This window comes from Euprymna scolopes, chromosome 11, assembly GCF_053919585.1.
Source record: "Euprymna scolopes isolate OS-2025 chromosome 11, ASM5391958v1, whole genome shotgun sequence".
Lineage (NCBI taxonomy): Eukaryota > Metazoa > Mollusca > Cephalopoda > Sepiida > Sepiolidae > Euprymna > Euprymna scolopes.
Genome location: NC_136492.1, coordinates 10,641,303 through 10,658,837, shown reverse-complemented (window position 1 = coordinate 10,658,837; position 17,535 = coordinate 10,641,303). Strand labels below are relative to the sequence as shown.

The 17,535-nt window shown below is 33.3% G+C and overlaps 1 pseudogene; it reads right to left on the bottom strand.

Annotated features, from left to right (window-relative positions):
* Positions 1–1,667: 1,667 nt before the first annotated feature.
* Positions 1,668–1,847, bottom strand: LOC145288433 (U2 spliceosomal RNA; annotated as a pseudogene).
* Between the last annotated feature and the right edge of the window lie 15,688 nt (positions 1,848–17,535).

Sequence of the window (17,535 nt, the reverse complement as noted above, 5' to 3'; positions counted from 1 at the left end):
GATAGCCATTAGTCGCGTGCTCTCGTGTAATGAATGAATGCGTGAATGTAGGATTGACATGAAATTCTTAAAGATAAACTAAAATGGCCGAAAAATGGCTGAAATGACTTAAATAAAAAAAGTAAATGACTTAGAATGACTTTAATGAACTTAAGGATGAATTGAATGACCTTAAGAATGACTTGAATGCTTAAAAAATAACTGGAATCCTTCAGAAACATCTTGATTATCTGGAGAATGGCTTGAATGCCTTTGAGACAGAATAGTTGTAAAGTGGGTTATCATTTTAAATTAAATTGATACAGAAAAGTGACCCCCACGTTATATAACAAACATTAATTTATTTAGGGAATTTGAAACGTTATTTTCGTATTCAGGAACCCCGAAAACCAATAAATAATGGTATAATAAACATGAAAAGAAATAAAAAGTACATGCGTTACGGACCGACCGACCGACCGACCGACCGACCGACTGAGTGATTTATAGTTTTGCTTGCACACGACTAAAAAAACAATTCTGTGGTATGCATTGAAAAAAAAATATTCTCAGTCGGTTTGTCGGTCAGTCCGTAACACATTTATTTATAAGTTACAAACAAGTGCAGTGTCGGTTAAGAACATATACTACACTTTGATCTTAGCCATGTGGCCAAGGAAAAGTTACATTTTGGACAAGTTTCAGAAAAGTCTAATAGATAGGTAAAAATTTATGGGGCAAAAAGTGTCATTATTTGCAATGTTGGTACATTGTTGACCCCTTATGAGCCCCTTGGAATGCTGAATACCAGTGACAATGGACAAAATATGCACTTTTACACCGTAACACTTGTATATTTGTATTCATCACCATATCAAGTTTTTTATTGAAAAATATGAAAAAAGGCATATTTACCACTAAAAGTCATCGGGGGACGATAAGCACAATTTTGATAGGGTCAGCCATACTGATTTTATATTTAGAACAATGCCCTGCGCATTTTGGACAAGTGTCAGAAAAATGTGATCGATAGGTCAAGATTTATGGGGCAAAAAGTATCATTTATTTGCTATTTTGGTACATTTTTCACCCCCGATAAGCCACTTTGAGTGCCGAATACCAGTGACAATAGACAAACAGTGCAGTTTCACACCTTAACACATGTATATTTACATTCAGCAACATGGGAAACCACTATATAGATATATAAAATTTTTGTTGAGAAATATGAGAAACGCGCCAAATGAAAGGGCGTTTCAGCACAAAAAAATCCCCGGGGACGCAAACCAGACATTTGCCAGGGTCTCCCATACTAAATTGATATTAAGAACAATGCCCTGAATATTTTGGGCAAGTTTCAGAAAAATCTAATGGATAGATCAAATGTTACGGGACAAAAAGTGTAATTTTCGGCCTTTAGAGCCCCTGCGGGCAAAACAGGATTTTTGTCAAAAAAAAAAGTTTACTATGCACATTTATATATTAAAATATAATTTGTTACAAAATTTCAGGAAAAACTAATGGACGGTTATCCGTCAATCATCCTGACTAACGGACAGAAAGACCCATTGAAAACATAGGACCCTCTCTGATAAATCGGGGGGGGGGGAAATGTTACTCCATACCCCTTCCTTAAAAAAAAAAATGTAAATGTGTTACAGACCGACCGATGCAGTGACTTGAATGCGAATGAATTTTCCCTTCCATTGCAAAGGAAAAGTTACAAATGTAAGTGCAGCATCTGTTAAGAACATATACTACACTTTGATCTTAGCCATGTGGCCAAGGAAAAGTTAAACACATAAGTACAGCATGTAGTAAGAACAGATGCTACACTTTTATCTTGGCCAAAAGGCCAAGAAAAGGGTATCTATTTGCTCCCCCACCGAGCAAATTAGGCACAAGGTCGATGTTTAATGTGAGGAGTGAAGTGGAAATGGGGACAAACTCCCTGGGGAGTAAAAAAGCTGGATAGTGAGAATGGTATGAAGGATTGCCCCTACATTTACCAAGGTCTTATATGTGGGGTTGGTATTCATTTACTCCCCACCGAGCAAATTAGGCACAAGGCTGATTCACAATGTGAGAAGTGAAGGGCAAATGGGGACCAACGCCCCGGGGTGTAGGGGAGCTGGATAGTGACAATTGGTATGAAGGGTTGGTATTTATGTGTTCCCCCACCGAGCAAATTAGGCACAAGGCCGATTTTTAATGTGAGGAGTGAAGGGGAAATGGGGACAAACTCCCCGGGGAGTAAAAAAGCTGGATAGTGAGAATTGGTATGAAGGATTGCCCCTACATTTACCAAGGTCTTATATGTGGGGTTGGTATTCATTTACTCCCCACCGAGCAAATTAGGCACAAGGCTGATTCACAATGTGAGAAGTGAAGGGCAAATGGGGACCAACGCCCCGGGGTGTAGGGGAGCTGGATAGTGACAATTGGTATGAAGGGTTGGTATTTATGTGTTCCCCCACCGAGCAAATTAGGCACAAGGCCGATTTTTAATGTGAGGAGTGAAGGGGAAATGGGGACAAACTCCCCGGAGAGTAAAAAAGCTGGATAGTTACAATTGGTATGAAGGGTTGCCCATACATTGGCCAAGGTCTTATATGTGGGAGCAATCCCACATATGGTCTTTGCTTGCAGTATCTGCCGGAACACCCTGATCCCGACCAAAAGGCCAAGAAAAGCGATATCTACCCGCTCCCCCACCGAGCAAACCAGGCACAAACCCGATCCCCAACGTGAGGAGTGAAGGGGAAATGGGGACCCCCCCCGGGAGCAGGACAGCGACAACTGGCAAGAAGGGTCGCCCCCACATTGACCAAGGTCCCACCCGTGGGATCGCTCCCACACATGGTCCCTGCCTGCAGCATTTGCCGGAAGAGACACTACACTTTGATCCCGGCCAAAAGGCCAAGAAAAGCGTAAAATTTCAGAACAGCCTCTATTAACAACATACCTTTGATCTTAACCAAAAAGGCAAAGCACAAAAGTGTTACGGACAGACCGACCGACCGACGGACCGAGGGAAGGACTTATAGGGTCGCCTGCACGCGACTAAAAATGTATAATATACAAAACAAAGAGGCGTTATAAAAGTTTAGCCTTTTATTTTATAAATCAAGATGTTAAAGAGACACGTAGACAGAAGTGAAACAATTAAAACCGGCGACCTTTTTTGTTCCAACATATTTTTCTAACTACAAAGGAATTAGAACGTTGTGAGTGTGTTTTTTCTCGTATTTAATCTCCTACAAGTTCAGCAAGTAAACATACTTTAGCCTTGGGATTGTTTGATCGAAAAGTCAGAAAAATTATACACGCTGATATTCTACTCCATCTAAACAAATTAATGGTTGCTTAGAAACTGCACGAGCGCGACTAGAAAGATCGCATTTCAAAAAGTGGAAGATATTTTTGCCGCAACATTAATTATATATGTTAAAAATATAAATAATTATAACAGCTTCGAATAAAATAAATTATTAAGGTAAGCCAACATTCAATTCACAATGTATATTTAACTTAAATAATCTTCTGTACTTTAAAATACATGATTTTGAATATCAGCCAAATCCAACCAACAATGAAAACACACTTTTATTTTTGTTTATTCACGTTCATTCCTTACAAAGTATTTCGCCACTTGCACGCAAAGAGTTATTATCAGGTCCATGCCTACAAAAGATTAGCTAGATCTTCATTTACGTTTAAACTTCATATGAGTATAGCCAGGGAAGTATATAGCAGGAAGTGAAGTCCAATATCTATCTGTTCGAAGGAAGAAACTATTTAAGGGCATTACCAGTGAGGGGGGCATGATTTTGTTGCTAAGCGGGTTTGTTGAGGATGGGTATCCCAAGAGGGCACAATCGTAACGAATTCATCAGAAAACATTTCTTTAAAATACTTATAAAACAGGTACAAAGAGGCAACACTGCGGCGATGAGACAGAGGTTGGAGCTTAGTTGACAAACTAGGGGATATTAGATTGAAGACTGTTTTTTTGGATCCTATCGAAATAGGGAGAGACAAGTGGTAAATCCAGCAGACCAGTAGATGCATCAGAATTTTTGTAGGAATTTTTGACACCCCTAACACGAAACTGCGAATAAAATATAAAAACTCGTAATTTATCTTTTAAAAGTGGGGTGTTTATTTTTTTTTTATGGAGTATACTTCCAAAATAAACTATTAAAGTTGTTTTAAAAGTAGTAGAAATATATTTTTTAAAACTAATGAATTTTACGAACTCAATATTTTTCAATTTTTAAACTTTAAAAATCTATCAAAATTCCTCTATTGATTCTATTTTTACGATATTTTCAGGGTCAATGTGAAATTTTACGTTGTTTCCAATAAACCGAATATAATATTTTAGACAAACGGTTTTTTTTAATTCACGCTCCCCCATTTTCAAGTGTCTATTAAAAAGTAAATAATTAATTTACTCACAAAAGTGTCACAAATTGAAGAGAAAAGATCAATAAATAATATATTCAAATTGAGAACAAAAAAAAGTAGTGTTTATTTAGAAATTTACCTTAAAGTTCGAAGTTTAAAACCTTTTTTAAATCACGTTGTTTGTTTTTTCTTTTTTTTTAATGAAACCTTGGTCTTTGCTCCTTTAACTGAAAAAAAATAGGGATTGAATTACATTTTTCCAGTAGTTATAAGCTTGGAAGGACAGGGGGTCGAATAATTCACGCCTCAAATTTTGAAATGTCTATTAAAAAGTAAATAATTAATTTACTCACCAAAGTGTTATATATCATAAATTGAAGAGAAAATTCAATAAATAATATATTCAAATTTAAAACAAAAAAGTAGTGTTTTCTTAAGTAATTTACCTGTAAAGTTCGACGTTTAAAACCTTTTTAAAAAACACGTTGTTTGTTTTTTTGTTCTTTTTTTTTGAAACGTTTATTCTTTGCTCTTTTTAATTGAAAAGAAATTCGGGCTTTAATGACATTTTTCGAGGAGTTATAAGCTTGGAAAAACGGGGTGGATTTATTCACTATTTTTCACGAAATTTCTGACACACCTACCAGACGAGTTGTGGCAACAATACTCTACACCTGTGCGAATTGCGGCTTTTTTTGTGATATAGGATACTTTTAGGTGTGAGCAATCTTCATGCACCTCCTTTTCAGAACCCTTCGCAATGTCCTCAATGTATTTCTTCCAGTTCATATGGACTGGAATATTACATTGTTGAGTTTACAAGAATACTTCTCAGGTAGGGTGTGTTTGTCATAGATCTTGATGAACATAATTAAAGAATTATATAAAGGTATATTGTAAATTAACGAAAACTTACACATTCGTGAAATCCTTAGGAAAGCTCCAAGCGTCCAGAGTGTAACATGATAAATTAAATAGGGTTTTATAAGGAAACTATTGTTTATATAAACAATGAATGTAACCAGAAATGTTATGCATTAATATATATAATAAGTATCGAGAGACACTTAGAAGAATATGTAAACACAAATATATGTCTAACGCCAAAATCTGTCTTTCCTATGATATTTTGGCAGCCATCTTGAAAAATGTGCAAATTTATGATTTTAAAAAAGAGTTATTTTCTCTGATTTAAAATAGTAACCAATCCCTTAACGAATAGTGTCGCAATGTAATTTTGAGCAGTCTATATAGTTAATACTACATATTGAACGCATAATATGGTAATAGAGTTCTTATAAATATATTTAAATAATTGTATTGAATTCTAATAAAATATTTACGTGTAAATTGTAGCTCTTTTATCTTGCAAACGCTCTGAGATATTGAGTAATAAAAATTAGAATTCAAGCAAGATGCAATATTTTAAATCACACGTGTTAATAAATAAAACATAATCAAGGCACACGATAAAACTTATTCCGTGATAACCAAATCTTATTAAATAACACATTCTTTTCTTCACACTTCTGCAGAAGCGGCCGTATAATTTAATAGAAAGCAAAAAAGAAACCGCATACAGCAGTAATAACAACGTGGACAACGCACACAATTTCGTCGCCATTATATTCACTATAGTTATTTCATACATCTAACGTCTGTCATGACTAATCGGCATTTTAATTCATCAGCTAGCGAGAGAATCGCCAACATTAGCAAATAAAATTCTGACGTCTTCATAGCGGTTTCCTTGTTACGTCCAAGTAAAACATATAAAAGTATATTCCCTCGCGATGTTTCCTTCTAACTACTCATCTGGAAGTCTGCCAAGAATTCTCTAATGTATTTAATGATATATTACTACCCAACACCTTATCCAGTTACCCCCCTCTTTGAATATTTCGCTTATCACATTTGGTTGAGTGTATAATAGACAGAAGCTCACCCCCTAAAACAGGTATATATATATATATATATATATATATATATATATATATATATATATATATATATATATATATAATTTAGGAAATAAAAGACAGAAGCCCATCCCCTAAAATACGTGTATGGAGATCTTATTATATTTTATAGTAAAGCTGCAAGTGTAACTTTTTACCCATTTACACATCTGAGTATATAGAAATATACGCATCTGATAATACTTATGTATACAGGCGCCTCTGTGTATTTACATGTCTATATAATCTTTATTGAAGAAGAAAAGAGTGATTGCAATTATTTTTACATATCAAAAATGTAATTACGTGTGTGGTTATATTTTGATTAAAACAAATTTCTAATAATATTATAAGCAGAAAATATTACCGCAAGCAACCCAGAAATGTGGAGTAAAATTACCTAATGACCTGTCCATAATCTAGTCGGATCTAGTGAAGTGAATAATTGACTTTAACTATACGCGTTGGATCGCACGGTCGATCGGGGATGCCTACCAAAGAATTCGGAAGAATAGAAAAAAATGAGCGTTTTCTTTTTCTGACCTATTGTAATTTCGATTACATTTTCGAAAAATTTGATTGTAGTTATTTTCTAACTGTGAGATTTATTTGCAGTCCTAAAGAGACAGGGAAACTTTGAAATGTGGAGAAACTAAATTAAACTTTATATAGCCCACATTATGACTCCTTAAGTCTTACAGTTATGTTGTAAAAATTCATAATGACCGGTCAATTAATTTAAAAGTGAACCCTGTCATAAAGCAGCTAACATATACAGTAGTGATGGAACGATTCCAATATTTTTCCCGATTCCGATGCAAGTATAGATTCCGATTCTTGATAAATCTCGAAATATTTAAATACGCAGTTGTTATTTTTCCTTTAGCTAATACCGCAATCAATAAGTTCTCTAACTCTCAAAGCATTAGTCGGAGATCCTTTGCCATCAGGCTAGCAGAGTGAAATTAGAATGTATAGGCCTTCCGGCACACATTCTTCATATTAGAAAAATGTTGGAGAATATTTTTAAATTTAGTTTAAACCAAAGAGCATGACAGCAAAAGAAAAGAGAACAGTACAAATAATACAGATAAAAGGGGGCAACGAAAGAGTAAACATGTATGGAGAGGGGGAGAGGGGGAGAGAGAGTGATGGGAGGTCAATTGCAAGTGAACGCAGCTCAGAGATAGGTGTATCAGAATTTTGGGTGAATTTTGGATACCCCTAACAAGAAACTGCGAATAAAATATTAAAAACAAAAAACTCTAAATTTCTCTTTTAAAAGTGGGTTATTTATTTTCTCCATGGATTATACTTCCAAAATAAGCTATCAAAGTTGTATAAAAAGTAATAGAAATATTATTTTTTATTTTTTAAAAAACAGTAATAAAATCCATTGAGTTTTTACGAGTTGAGTATTCTTCAATTTTTAAACTTTAAAAATCTATTAAATTTTTTTCTATTGATTCAATTTTTACAATATTTTCAGGGTCAATGTGAAATTTTATTCTCTTTCCAATAAACTGAATGTAATATTTTCGACAAGCGTTTTTCTTAATTAACGCCCCCATCTTGAAATGTCTATTAAAAAATAAATAATTAATTTACTCACCAAAGTTTTATATATCTCAAATTGAAAATATAAAATCAGTAAATAATATATTCAAATTTAAAACAAAAAAAAGAAATGTTTTAGAAATTTATCTGCAAAGTCCGAAGTTTTAAACCTTTTTTTTAAACCATATTTTTTGTGTTTTTTTATGAAACCTTGGTCATTGCTCCTTTAATTGAAAAAGAATTAGAGTTTGAATTACATTTTTCGAATAGGTATAAGCTTGGGAAGACAGGGGGTCGAATTATTCAATATTTTTCACGCATTCGTAAGGTCAGTTTCTGACACACCTAGCTCAGCGTCAGGACAAGAGTTTAGGGTTTAGTTATCTAGTTTAATTTTTTATCACTCGCTGATTGAAGTAGTTTATTAATGTCGAAAGTGTTGTAGACCCATGCGAGGGGTTACAAATGAAAGAAACCCCAAGTAGTGTAAATTGTATGAAATAGAATACGTATTTATCATAAAGAATACAGGAGGCACTAAAGTGGTATGAGAGGGACGTGTTCGTAGCATGCGGTTAATCATGGTATGAATTTCTCCATTTAGTCTCTGAAACCAGTAGTATTCATAGGCCTGGTTCTTTAATAGGGGTGATTTGTACCCCGCAACAATAAGCTTTCACACGAAATGAACCTTTTAACTTTTATCACTCGCTGAACCGACATATTCAAGTAAAAAGAAAATGTGGAGAAATCTGTGAATGACCACCAATGTTCTTGCACATACACCCACATACATACATACACACACATACACACACACACGCATATACACATACACACATACACACACATACATACACATACACACATACACACATACACACTTATGCACATATGCACACACATACACACCCATACAGACATAAACACACACAGACACATATATATAGTTTAATGAACTACTAGCCTTGGAATTTTTTATTACTTCTTTTCCATTATTATGAGGGTTTTGAAGCATGAAAACATGTTATTTTCGCATATATATATTTTAAAGAGAATTAGACCTGGAGTATAAAGAGCAGAGTTTAGTTTAATGTACTAGTAAATGTATTAATACTTTTAAAATGAAACAGTGTCCATTGTACGGTAGATATATAATAAGCTAAATAGTTATAGATATCCGGAAAAAGCTGCTGCAACAGCTCACGATAGCAACAAAGCTCAGGAACAATTAATGAACCCATAGCACAATGTTGGCTTATAAATTTTGTAGCAGCGACAGGAATCCTGAAGATTGTGGGATAGTGGATGTTGACAACGATCAATTACGAGCTGTATTCGAAGCCAATGAACGCTCAACTGTTCCAGAACTTACTTCTGAATGAAACGAAACGTATACGACGATTTCCATCTATTTAGGAGAGATTGGATAGGCAAAAAACTTGATAAATAGGTGCCACATGAATTGAACGACAACTAAACCAAACGTCGTTATTAAGTGACATCTTCCGTTTTTAACGCAACAAGAACAAACCCGTTTCTTCATGTTACAGTAATAAAGTGAATTGAAAAGTATTAAAGAACGAATTCGTGCGATTACATTAAAGAATCTAGAGTGTTCGTACGAACGAAAGTCCTGAACATTGCATAGACGCGAGCCGATTGCCTTAGTGATAATTCCGCAGACAGTGTCTATATATAAATATGCTGAAAGGGGTCTAATAATTATAATTACATAATAATTATTAATTTTAACCTATATACACTACTGTTTTATGCTTATGCAATGATCAGTGTAGGGTTACAATTCCTGCCTGTCATGAGATTCGAACCCACCCACTAAGCCACCATTTGCTCCATTTGCCGGACCTCTATCTCAGGGCCACCAAAAACTTGTCACGGGAATAAATGGGTTTAAGAACTATTAAACACTGAATTGAGGCGAGTACAGTAGGCAGAGAAAGAGCGAGAAATTGAAAGACGGGGAGAGAAGTAGAGAAAGAGAGAGAAATTGAAAGAGGGGGAGAGAAGTAGAGAAAGAGAGAGAAATTGAAAGAGGGGGAGAGAAGTAGAGAAAGAGAGAGAAATTGAAAGAGGGGGAGAGAAGTAGAGAAAGAGAGAGAAATTGAAAGAGGGGGAGAGAAGTAGAGAAAGAGAGAGAAATTGAAAGAGGGGGAGAGAAGTAGAGAAAAAGCGAGAAATTGAAAGAGGGGGAGAGAAGTAGAGAAAGAGCGAGAAATTGAAAGAGGGGGAGAGAAGTAGAGAAAGAGAGAGAAATTGAAAGAGGGGGAGAGAAGTAGAGAAAGAGCGAGAAATTGAAAGAGGGGGAGAAAAGTAGAGAAAGAGAGAGAAACACAGAGAACACTAAAGTAGCTAAGCGGAAGACAACATTACTTTTCGCTTGGAACTATGTCTACTATCTATGTTGGTTCAAAATATATTCTATTCTATTTTCCCTCCGTAAATGAGAAGTTCTTCTAGACTGAGGCAAATTTTATTTCTGTTTCAATCCAGCCTTGCCATTCTCGTAGAGATGAATGATTCCCACCTTGAAAACCGACCTTGTGTCTGACTTTGCCCTTATAATGAGGCAGGCAAATTGAAACGTGTCTTATAGACAGACGGACGTACATAAAAAGTAATAGTATATGATGTTTAATCGTGAAGTATTGGCGACTGACAGACGGTACCTCTTACTCTGAATATTCGACGCATCTGACAAAAACAACGAGCAAATATCGAATCAAAATAGACAGGGCAGAATACATTAAGCGACGCAAGAGAAGAACAAAAGAAATGGAGATTGCAATGCAGATTGCTAACAAAGACAATAAATAATGTAGGAAATATCAGTTCCCCGAAATAGATCAATCAAGTTGAACGAGTTTTCGAATATTAAGCAAATGCAAACGTTAGAGACGACATTGAATAGCAAACATTTTATCGGCCGGTTTCATTGGCGAGAATCACCATTAAAATTTGGAAAAAATAATTGGATTTTCTTTTTCTTTCTTTTGCAAACCACATATCGGCGACGTGCAGCAGCTCTTCGCTTAAACATGAAGTCCGCAGAACCTGACATTAAAAAGGGAACATTCGAAAAAAACAGAAAAAAGGGCATTGTCCGACACAAGCTCCTTGGCTAAAGGAGGAAATTAAAGATTGTTTTTTAGAATGTTTATGCATTGAACTATGTAGCACTATATAACTTTCTGCGTATTTATTATTATTTTAGTACTTATCTTATTTGAAATAAATATATAATAAAAAACTAGCAGAGAGACCTGGCGTTGCTCGTGATTGAATAAAGGTGATGGATTTTTTTACACTTCTAATGTTTGTATTGTCATTGTCAACGTGAAAAACAACAATTTCCAATCAAATCGATTAGTTGCCACCTTTTATGATTATTATTGCAATTATTCTTTGCAATACATTATACGTTTGAGAATCTACTAATGATTTCTATACATCTGTATTGTATACATGGATGAATTAAAGTCTCATATGAAAAAAGGAAATCGCAAGTTGTAATGTTAGCACTTCTGTCTTCTACATTAACATTTAGGTATCTATCTATATGTCTATAAAACCGAAAACGTCAGTGTGTGTGATTGTCTGTCTGTGTACATTTCCCTACGCAATAACTCTGTCAATTTTTAGTTTACAGACTCGAAATTTAATATACAGGGTACTGAGATTTAGGAAAATTTTTACCATCCGTTTTCGGACAGAGATTTGCTGTTAAGAAGTCAAAGTTCAACGATTTCACCTTTGAGAACTCTACCAAACTCCTCCGCCAATTTCGGGTATAAACAATTGAAATTTTAGATATAAGTTCTGTGCACATGAATCTAACTTAATAACTTGATTTGAGCCCAAAATAGTAAATGCTAAGGCATCATAATAGGGGGCAAACTTTTTAAAAATTGAACTCTGCAGTCTCTACTACATTACTAAGACAATTCTGGTCTAAACATTTGAAATTTTACATAAAGGTTATTCAGAGATATCGCAAGATTCTTAATCGGTTAGGGTGTACAATTTTAGCCAACAATATATAAATGTATGTATGTTTGCATCTCTGCCTAAAACTGTAGAGAACGGAGGCAGATTTTCACAAGATTAGTATCGTTTTGAAGTTCGACCCTTCAGACGACGAATACCGAGAAATTGTCTAAAAACATTAATTTCTTCTGGACACTTTTCTACAGAGAGGGGTCTTTTTTTTCGCCGATATTTTTGAAAGTCAGCCCCTCTTTTCGATTGTCTAGTCTTAATTTACACCTACGCCACGTCCAGTTTGACATTGGTCGTAACAGCAAAGACGTCACGATGTTTTTGCTGTTCTTTTCCTCCTTCACGGTACGGGTTAGCGCCTGCTTTCCTACTGCCATGTTTTCTTTTTGTTTTGCTCAACAAACCCCTCCAAACACTCGGGCAACGCTGCGCACGCATGCTAGTATTTTGTTAATTTTATAATTTCAATCTTTAAAGAAAATGTTGGTAGATTCTAAAGATAAAAAATTGGACGAATTCCTCGAATTGGAGAACGCCTGCTATGTGGTATATATATATATATATATATATATATATATATATATATATATATATATATATATATATATATACAGACTTTATGGGCACCCTTTTGATTATGTAGCCAGACTTTATGGGCACCCTTTAGATTATATATCCAGACTTTGTGGACACCCTTTAGATTATGGAGCCAGATTTAGTGGACCCCTTTAGATTATGTAGCCAGACTTTATGGGCACCCTTTAGATTATGTAGCCAGACTTTATGGGTACCCTTTAGATTATGTAGCCAGACTTTGTGGACAACCTGTAGATTATGCAGCAAAACTTTGTGGGCATCATGTCTCTCTCTCTCCCCCTCTCTCTCTCTCTCTATATATATATATATATATATATATGTATATATATATATATATATATATATATATATATATATATATATATATATATATATATATATATATAAGCGAGAAAAGACACTGATAACATTCTGATAAAAATCCTGATAGATATTATTTGGAGTAATACTTTCAAGGTGATCAGAGCCAGAAAGCAAAAGCTCAATATATTATAATAGAGCAATATATAAGTTTCCTGGTTAAATTTTAAATTCTGAAAAAATAATATATAGAGACATATATTCGACTTAAGAATTTATTGTTTGACAAAAGGAATATATAGATATATCAAACAATAAATACTTAAATCGAATATATGTCTCTATATGTTGTTTTTTTACAGAATTTAAAATTTAACCACGAAACACACACACACACATACACACACACACACACATATATATATATATATATATATATATATATATAAATTTAAAGATTCATAGTTTAATAGCGCAAATAGTTAATAGATGACGCATCGCGACTTAATTTCGATTTATTTTCCTGCAAAGTATCTCGTGTTTTATAGTCGTTTGTAGAAAGAAGAGAGCCTTGCTATATATATATATATATATATATATATATATATATATATATATATATATATATACTAGCAAAAGTACGCGTCGTTGATTGGATTCAAAACAGCCTACAGAAAATGGACTCTGATTTATGAAAGTATGATAGGTTATGAAAAGGAACGGTTGTAAATTTGGGCTGAATTCAGGGTTATCAAAACCAAAGCAAAATATGATGAAAGTAAAAATAAAATAGATAAACCCCATAATTTATTATACCATACCTGTTCACACTGAAACACTTATCACAATATTAAAAAACCCTTGTTAAACTTTGTGACATATTTCCATTCTATGGAGGTCAGGTGCGAACGAACACCCCATAATTGTATTATATCGTATTTCTTCAAACTGAAACATAATTATCAAAGTATACATACGCAGATAGATATGAACAGTCTTTATTAAAGTTTGTTCCTATTTCCATTTTATGGAGGCCGTGCGCGAACGCAGACCCCACAATTTTATTATACCATCCCTATTTAAGTTAAAACATATTATCAAAGTATTCTTATGTACATCTATATCAAAAACACTTTTTTTATTTTATTTTTTATTTTTTTATTTCCATACTTTGTGGACAAGGCGCAAACGCAGACCCCACAATTTTAATGAACTACCGTTCTGCCAGATCAAACATACCCATCCTTGTGTCTCGATATACCTTCTATCATTATATGCATTCATTTTTTTTTTAAATAGCCAACGATATAGAAGCGTATACGTGACCAGACACCCCCCACACAGTCAGCTATATATATATATATATATATATATATATATATATATATATATATATATATATATATATATACATGTATATAAATAGACATATATAAATATATATATATATAAATATAATATAAATATATAAATATATATATAGTATATATAAATATATGTGGATAAATATATATATATATATATATATATATATATATATATTAATATATATATAAATATATAAAAAATAAATAAAAATAATAAAAATTACAATAAGTTTACCAAGGTAATCAGAATGATAAACTTAAAATATAAATATTAAAGAGTTAATATTTACAAGTAACGCAATCTCAATTTCCTTTTTTAAAATTAAATATGTTTTTAACGCTTTTTGAAGATGTATTTTAACATGTTTTATTAATCATTTATTCATATATAAATATATATATATATATATATGTATATATATACTACATATATCTATTTATATATATATATATATATATATATATATATATATATATATCTGAACCTGATAATATTCGATAAAGATAAGAGTTATGAACTTAACTACAGAGACATTCGGTTAATTCTAGATCGCTGATCATCACGACCTTTACGAGAATAGACTGTAACAGAAAACATCAATATTCTTTTCATGGAAAACTCGGTTAAAATATTAGATACTTGCTTTTATTTCAGCAATCGAGACATTCACGAAAAGTAGACATATTTAACCATGAAACAGACGGGGAAGATATTCGTGATGTAATTTGCGTACACTGCTGCGAGTAGAAAAAGGCATTTAGAAAGCAAATTTTATATAAAATTTGCTGATATATAAGGAACTAAAAATGCAATAAAAAATATGGCGTCCAGTTTAGTGATTTAGATATTTGAATTTACTGGTGTATTTTGTACGGGGACATCTATTTTCATTTTAGATTCAGACTTGGATTTATATTACTATTCATCCGACGTATTTCAAATTCTCTCGGTGTTTATAACGTTTCGGTCGATGTGACTTTCATATTATTTAACTGAACTTAAAATATTATTTTTGATCTCGGTAATATTTACCACAGTTCTAATAAAACCATTTAATTACTTACACGAATCATAATTTTCTTTGCAATTTATTAATTTTGGACTATTCTTATCGTGATATTTTGTTTCATTTTTTTTAAATGGAGTTACGAAAATAGGTAAATATATAAATCTTTAAAAACATATTTTGCAAGTATGCGATGTAAGTAGAATATATTCACTTGCATTCTTTTCCTTATAAGAGAAATAGTTTCCATAATGTTTTACTGTTAAAGCGTTTTTTATTCAATAAGTGTGAAGAAAGGCTATGCTTGTAAAATTTTTTAAACGACATAATTTTTGTAATTTCTCCGATTAGTCTTGAAACAATTGTAACTAACGATTAAATAGACTATGTGTTGCTATTGTTACATGATAAGGGTTGTCCCCTTTTCATGTAAGTATAAAAATGGAGAATTTAGTTTAAAATGAAAATGAAATAGCAATAGACAAATTCGAACCTCGTAATTTAGTTTAGAAATAGATTACGTGTGAGAATTTAAAAATGTAAAAGAAACATTTGTTTAGAATATAGATAAATATTTCAAGGAAATAATGTTAACTATCAAGTTTGTTATGAAATTTTAAATTGAAAGAATGCAGCTTATAAGATAATGTTTTTAACATATTGAATATAGGTTAAAATTCCTTTTGTAGAAATATGAAAAATTTTGGACACGTATGTCCAGGACACGTAAAAGAAGGCACATGTTTTAACATGTGTATGACGTCACGGAAAATAGAAAGTTCTAGCAATAGAGAAAAAAGTTTAGAGTTAGACAGTCAGTGAAGAAACTCGGAGAGAGACAGTCAGGCGTCTAGGAGCGAGACATCACTTCAAGGAAAAATGTGAGACTTTGAATTCTTGGTGATGGAAACGGCCGGTCGTGACGAAATAAACCATTATGTGTTTTGTAAAGCTCGTCTTGTCTAATGATTCTTACAAAAAGGTAAAGTGGAATTGTATTATATATTTGTGTTATATGTCTTTACATACACCTCTCAACATCATCATGTCCGAACTGGCTGAACACTATCCCTTCACTCCAAGAATTTCTTCTTCAACACATCTAAGGAATGAACATTTAATAGATAAGAATCTCTCCTAACATGAACAATATCTATAAGTCTCTTATACAACAAAAAATCTCTCTCTGTGAGTCTTTCAACATCCTTCTTAATAAATCTCTCTTACTAAGAAAAAGCATCACTTATAATAAGACTCTTACTTTATCTCTAAGACTCTCTCAATGAAACCCCTATATATAACACTATCAACGTATTTTTTGAAGTTTTGTTTTTTGTTAAAACAACATATATATATATATATATATATATATATATATATATATATATATATGTATGTGTGTGTGTGTGTGCACGCGTGTGTGTGTGTGTGTGTAATAATTATTATTGGAGCTTATCTTCTGGAATTGAACTCTCTCGTTTCCTCTTACGCATTAACCTATATGTATGTATGTATGTATGTGTATATATATTGTATGTCAGGTCATGTCATATGCTAGTGGTACCATGTAACCCAGTGCTACCTGCCTCATGGTCTGGTCACCGGCGACTAAACTGGTTCTCCCACCAGACTTGTTTGGTGAGGAGGTTGTCTAGTCTCCCTGAAGGATTAAAAACAAAACCTTCCAAAGGGGAATGGACCCTTTTTCGGGGTCAATGGCCAACTAGCACCGTGTGTGTTTGTGTGTATGTATGTGTGTGTTGGGGTGGAGGGAGCTCCCGTAAGTCGGGGTGAAGGCAACCTTTCTAGGAGAAGCAAATCTCTGATTTAAAAAAAATAATAAAGCGCGAGACCAGTACCCGCATTAAGCTGGTCTGCAGTCTAACTTGTTGCTGGCTAGCTTGCTCTCGCTTGTTGCTGGATCTCAACATTTTGAACCGAGAGAGAGAGAGAGAGAGAGAGAGAGAGAGAGAGAGAGAGAGAGAGAGAATTAACTGTCGTACAAAGCTAAGACTCTGTAACATCATCTCTGTATAGATACTCCGTCAGACATTTGTCTATTAAAATGGTTCTGTGGCGATGGAAGTCATTTATGGGCTCATGGATTAAAGTGTCGGATGGAGTGGCACTCGTCTGATAAGACGTTGCAATCATTATATATATATATATATATATATATATTTATATATCTGTAGAAATATAGTTTCTTATAATATATACAACACCTTATTTAAGAAGTTCAATGCAATTACAGAGCAATGGAGTAAATAAAACTATATTAAAAAATGGTGAGGTTTACCAGCTTATTATTTGTACCTTTGATTAAAAATGGCGTAACAA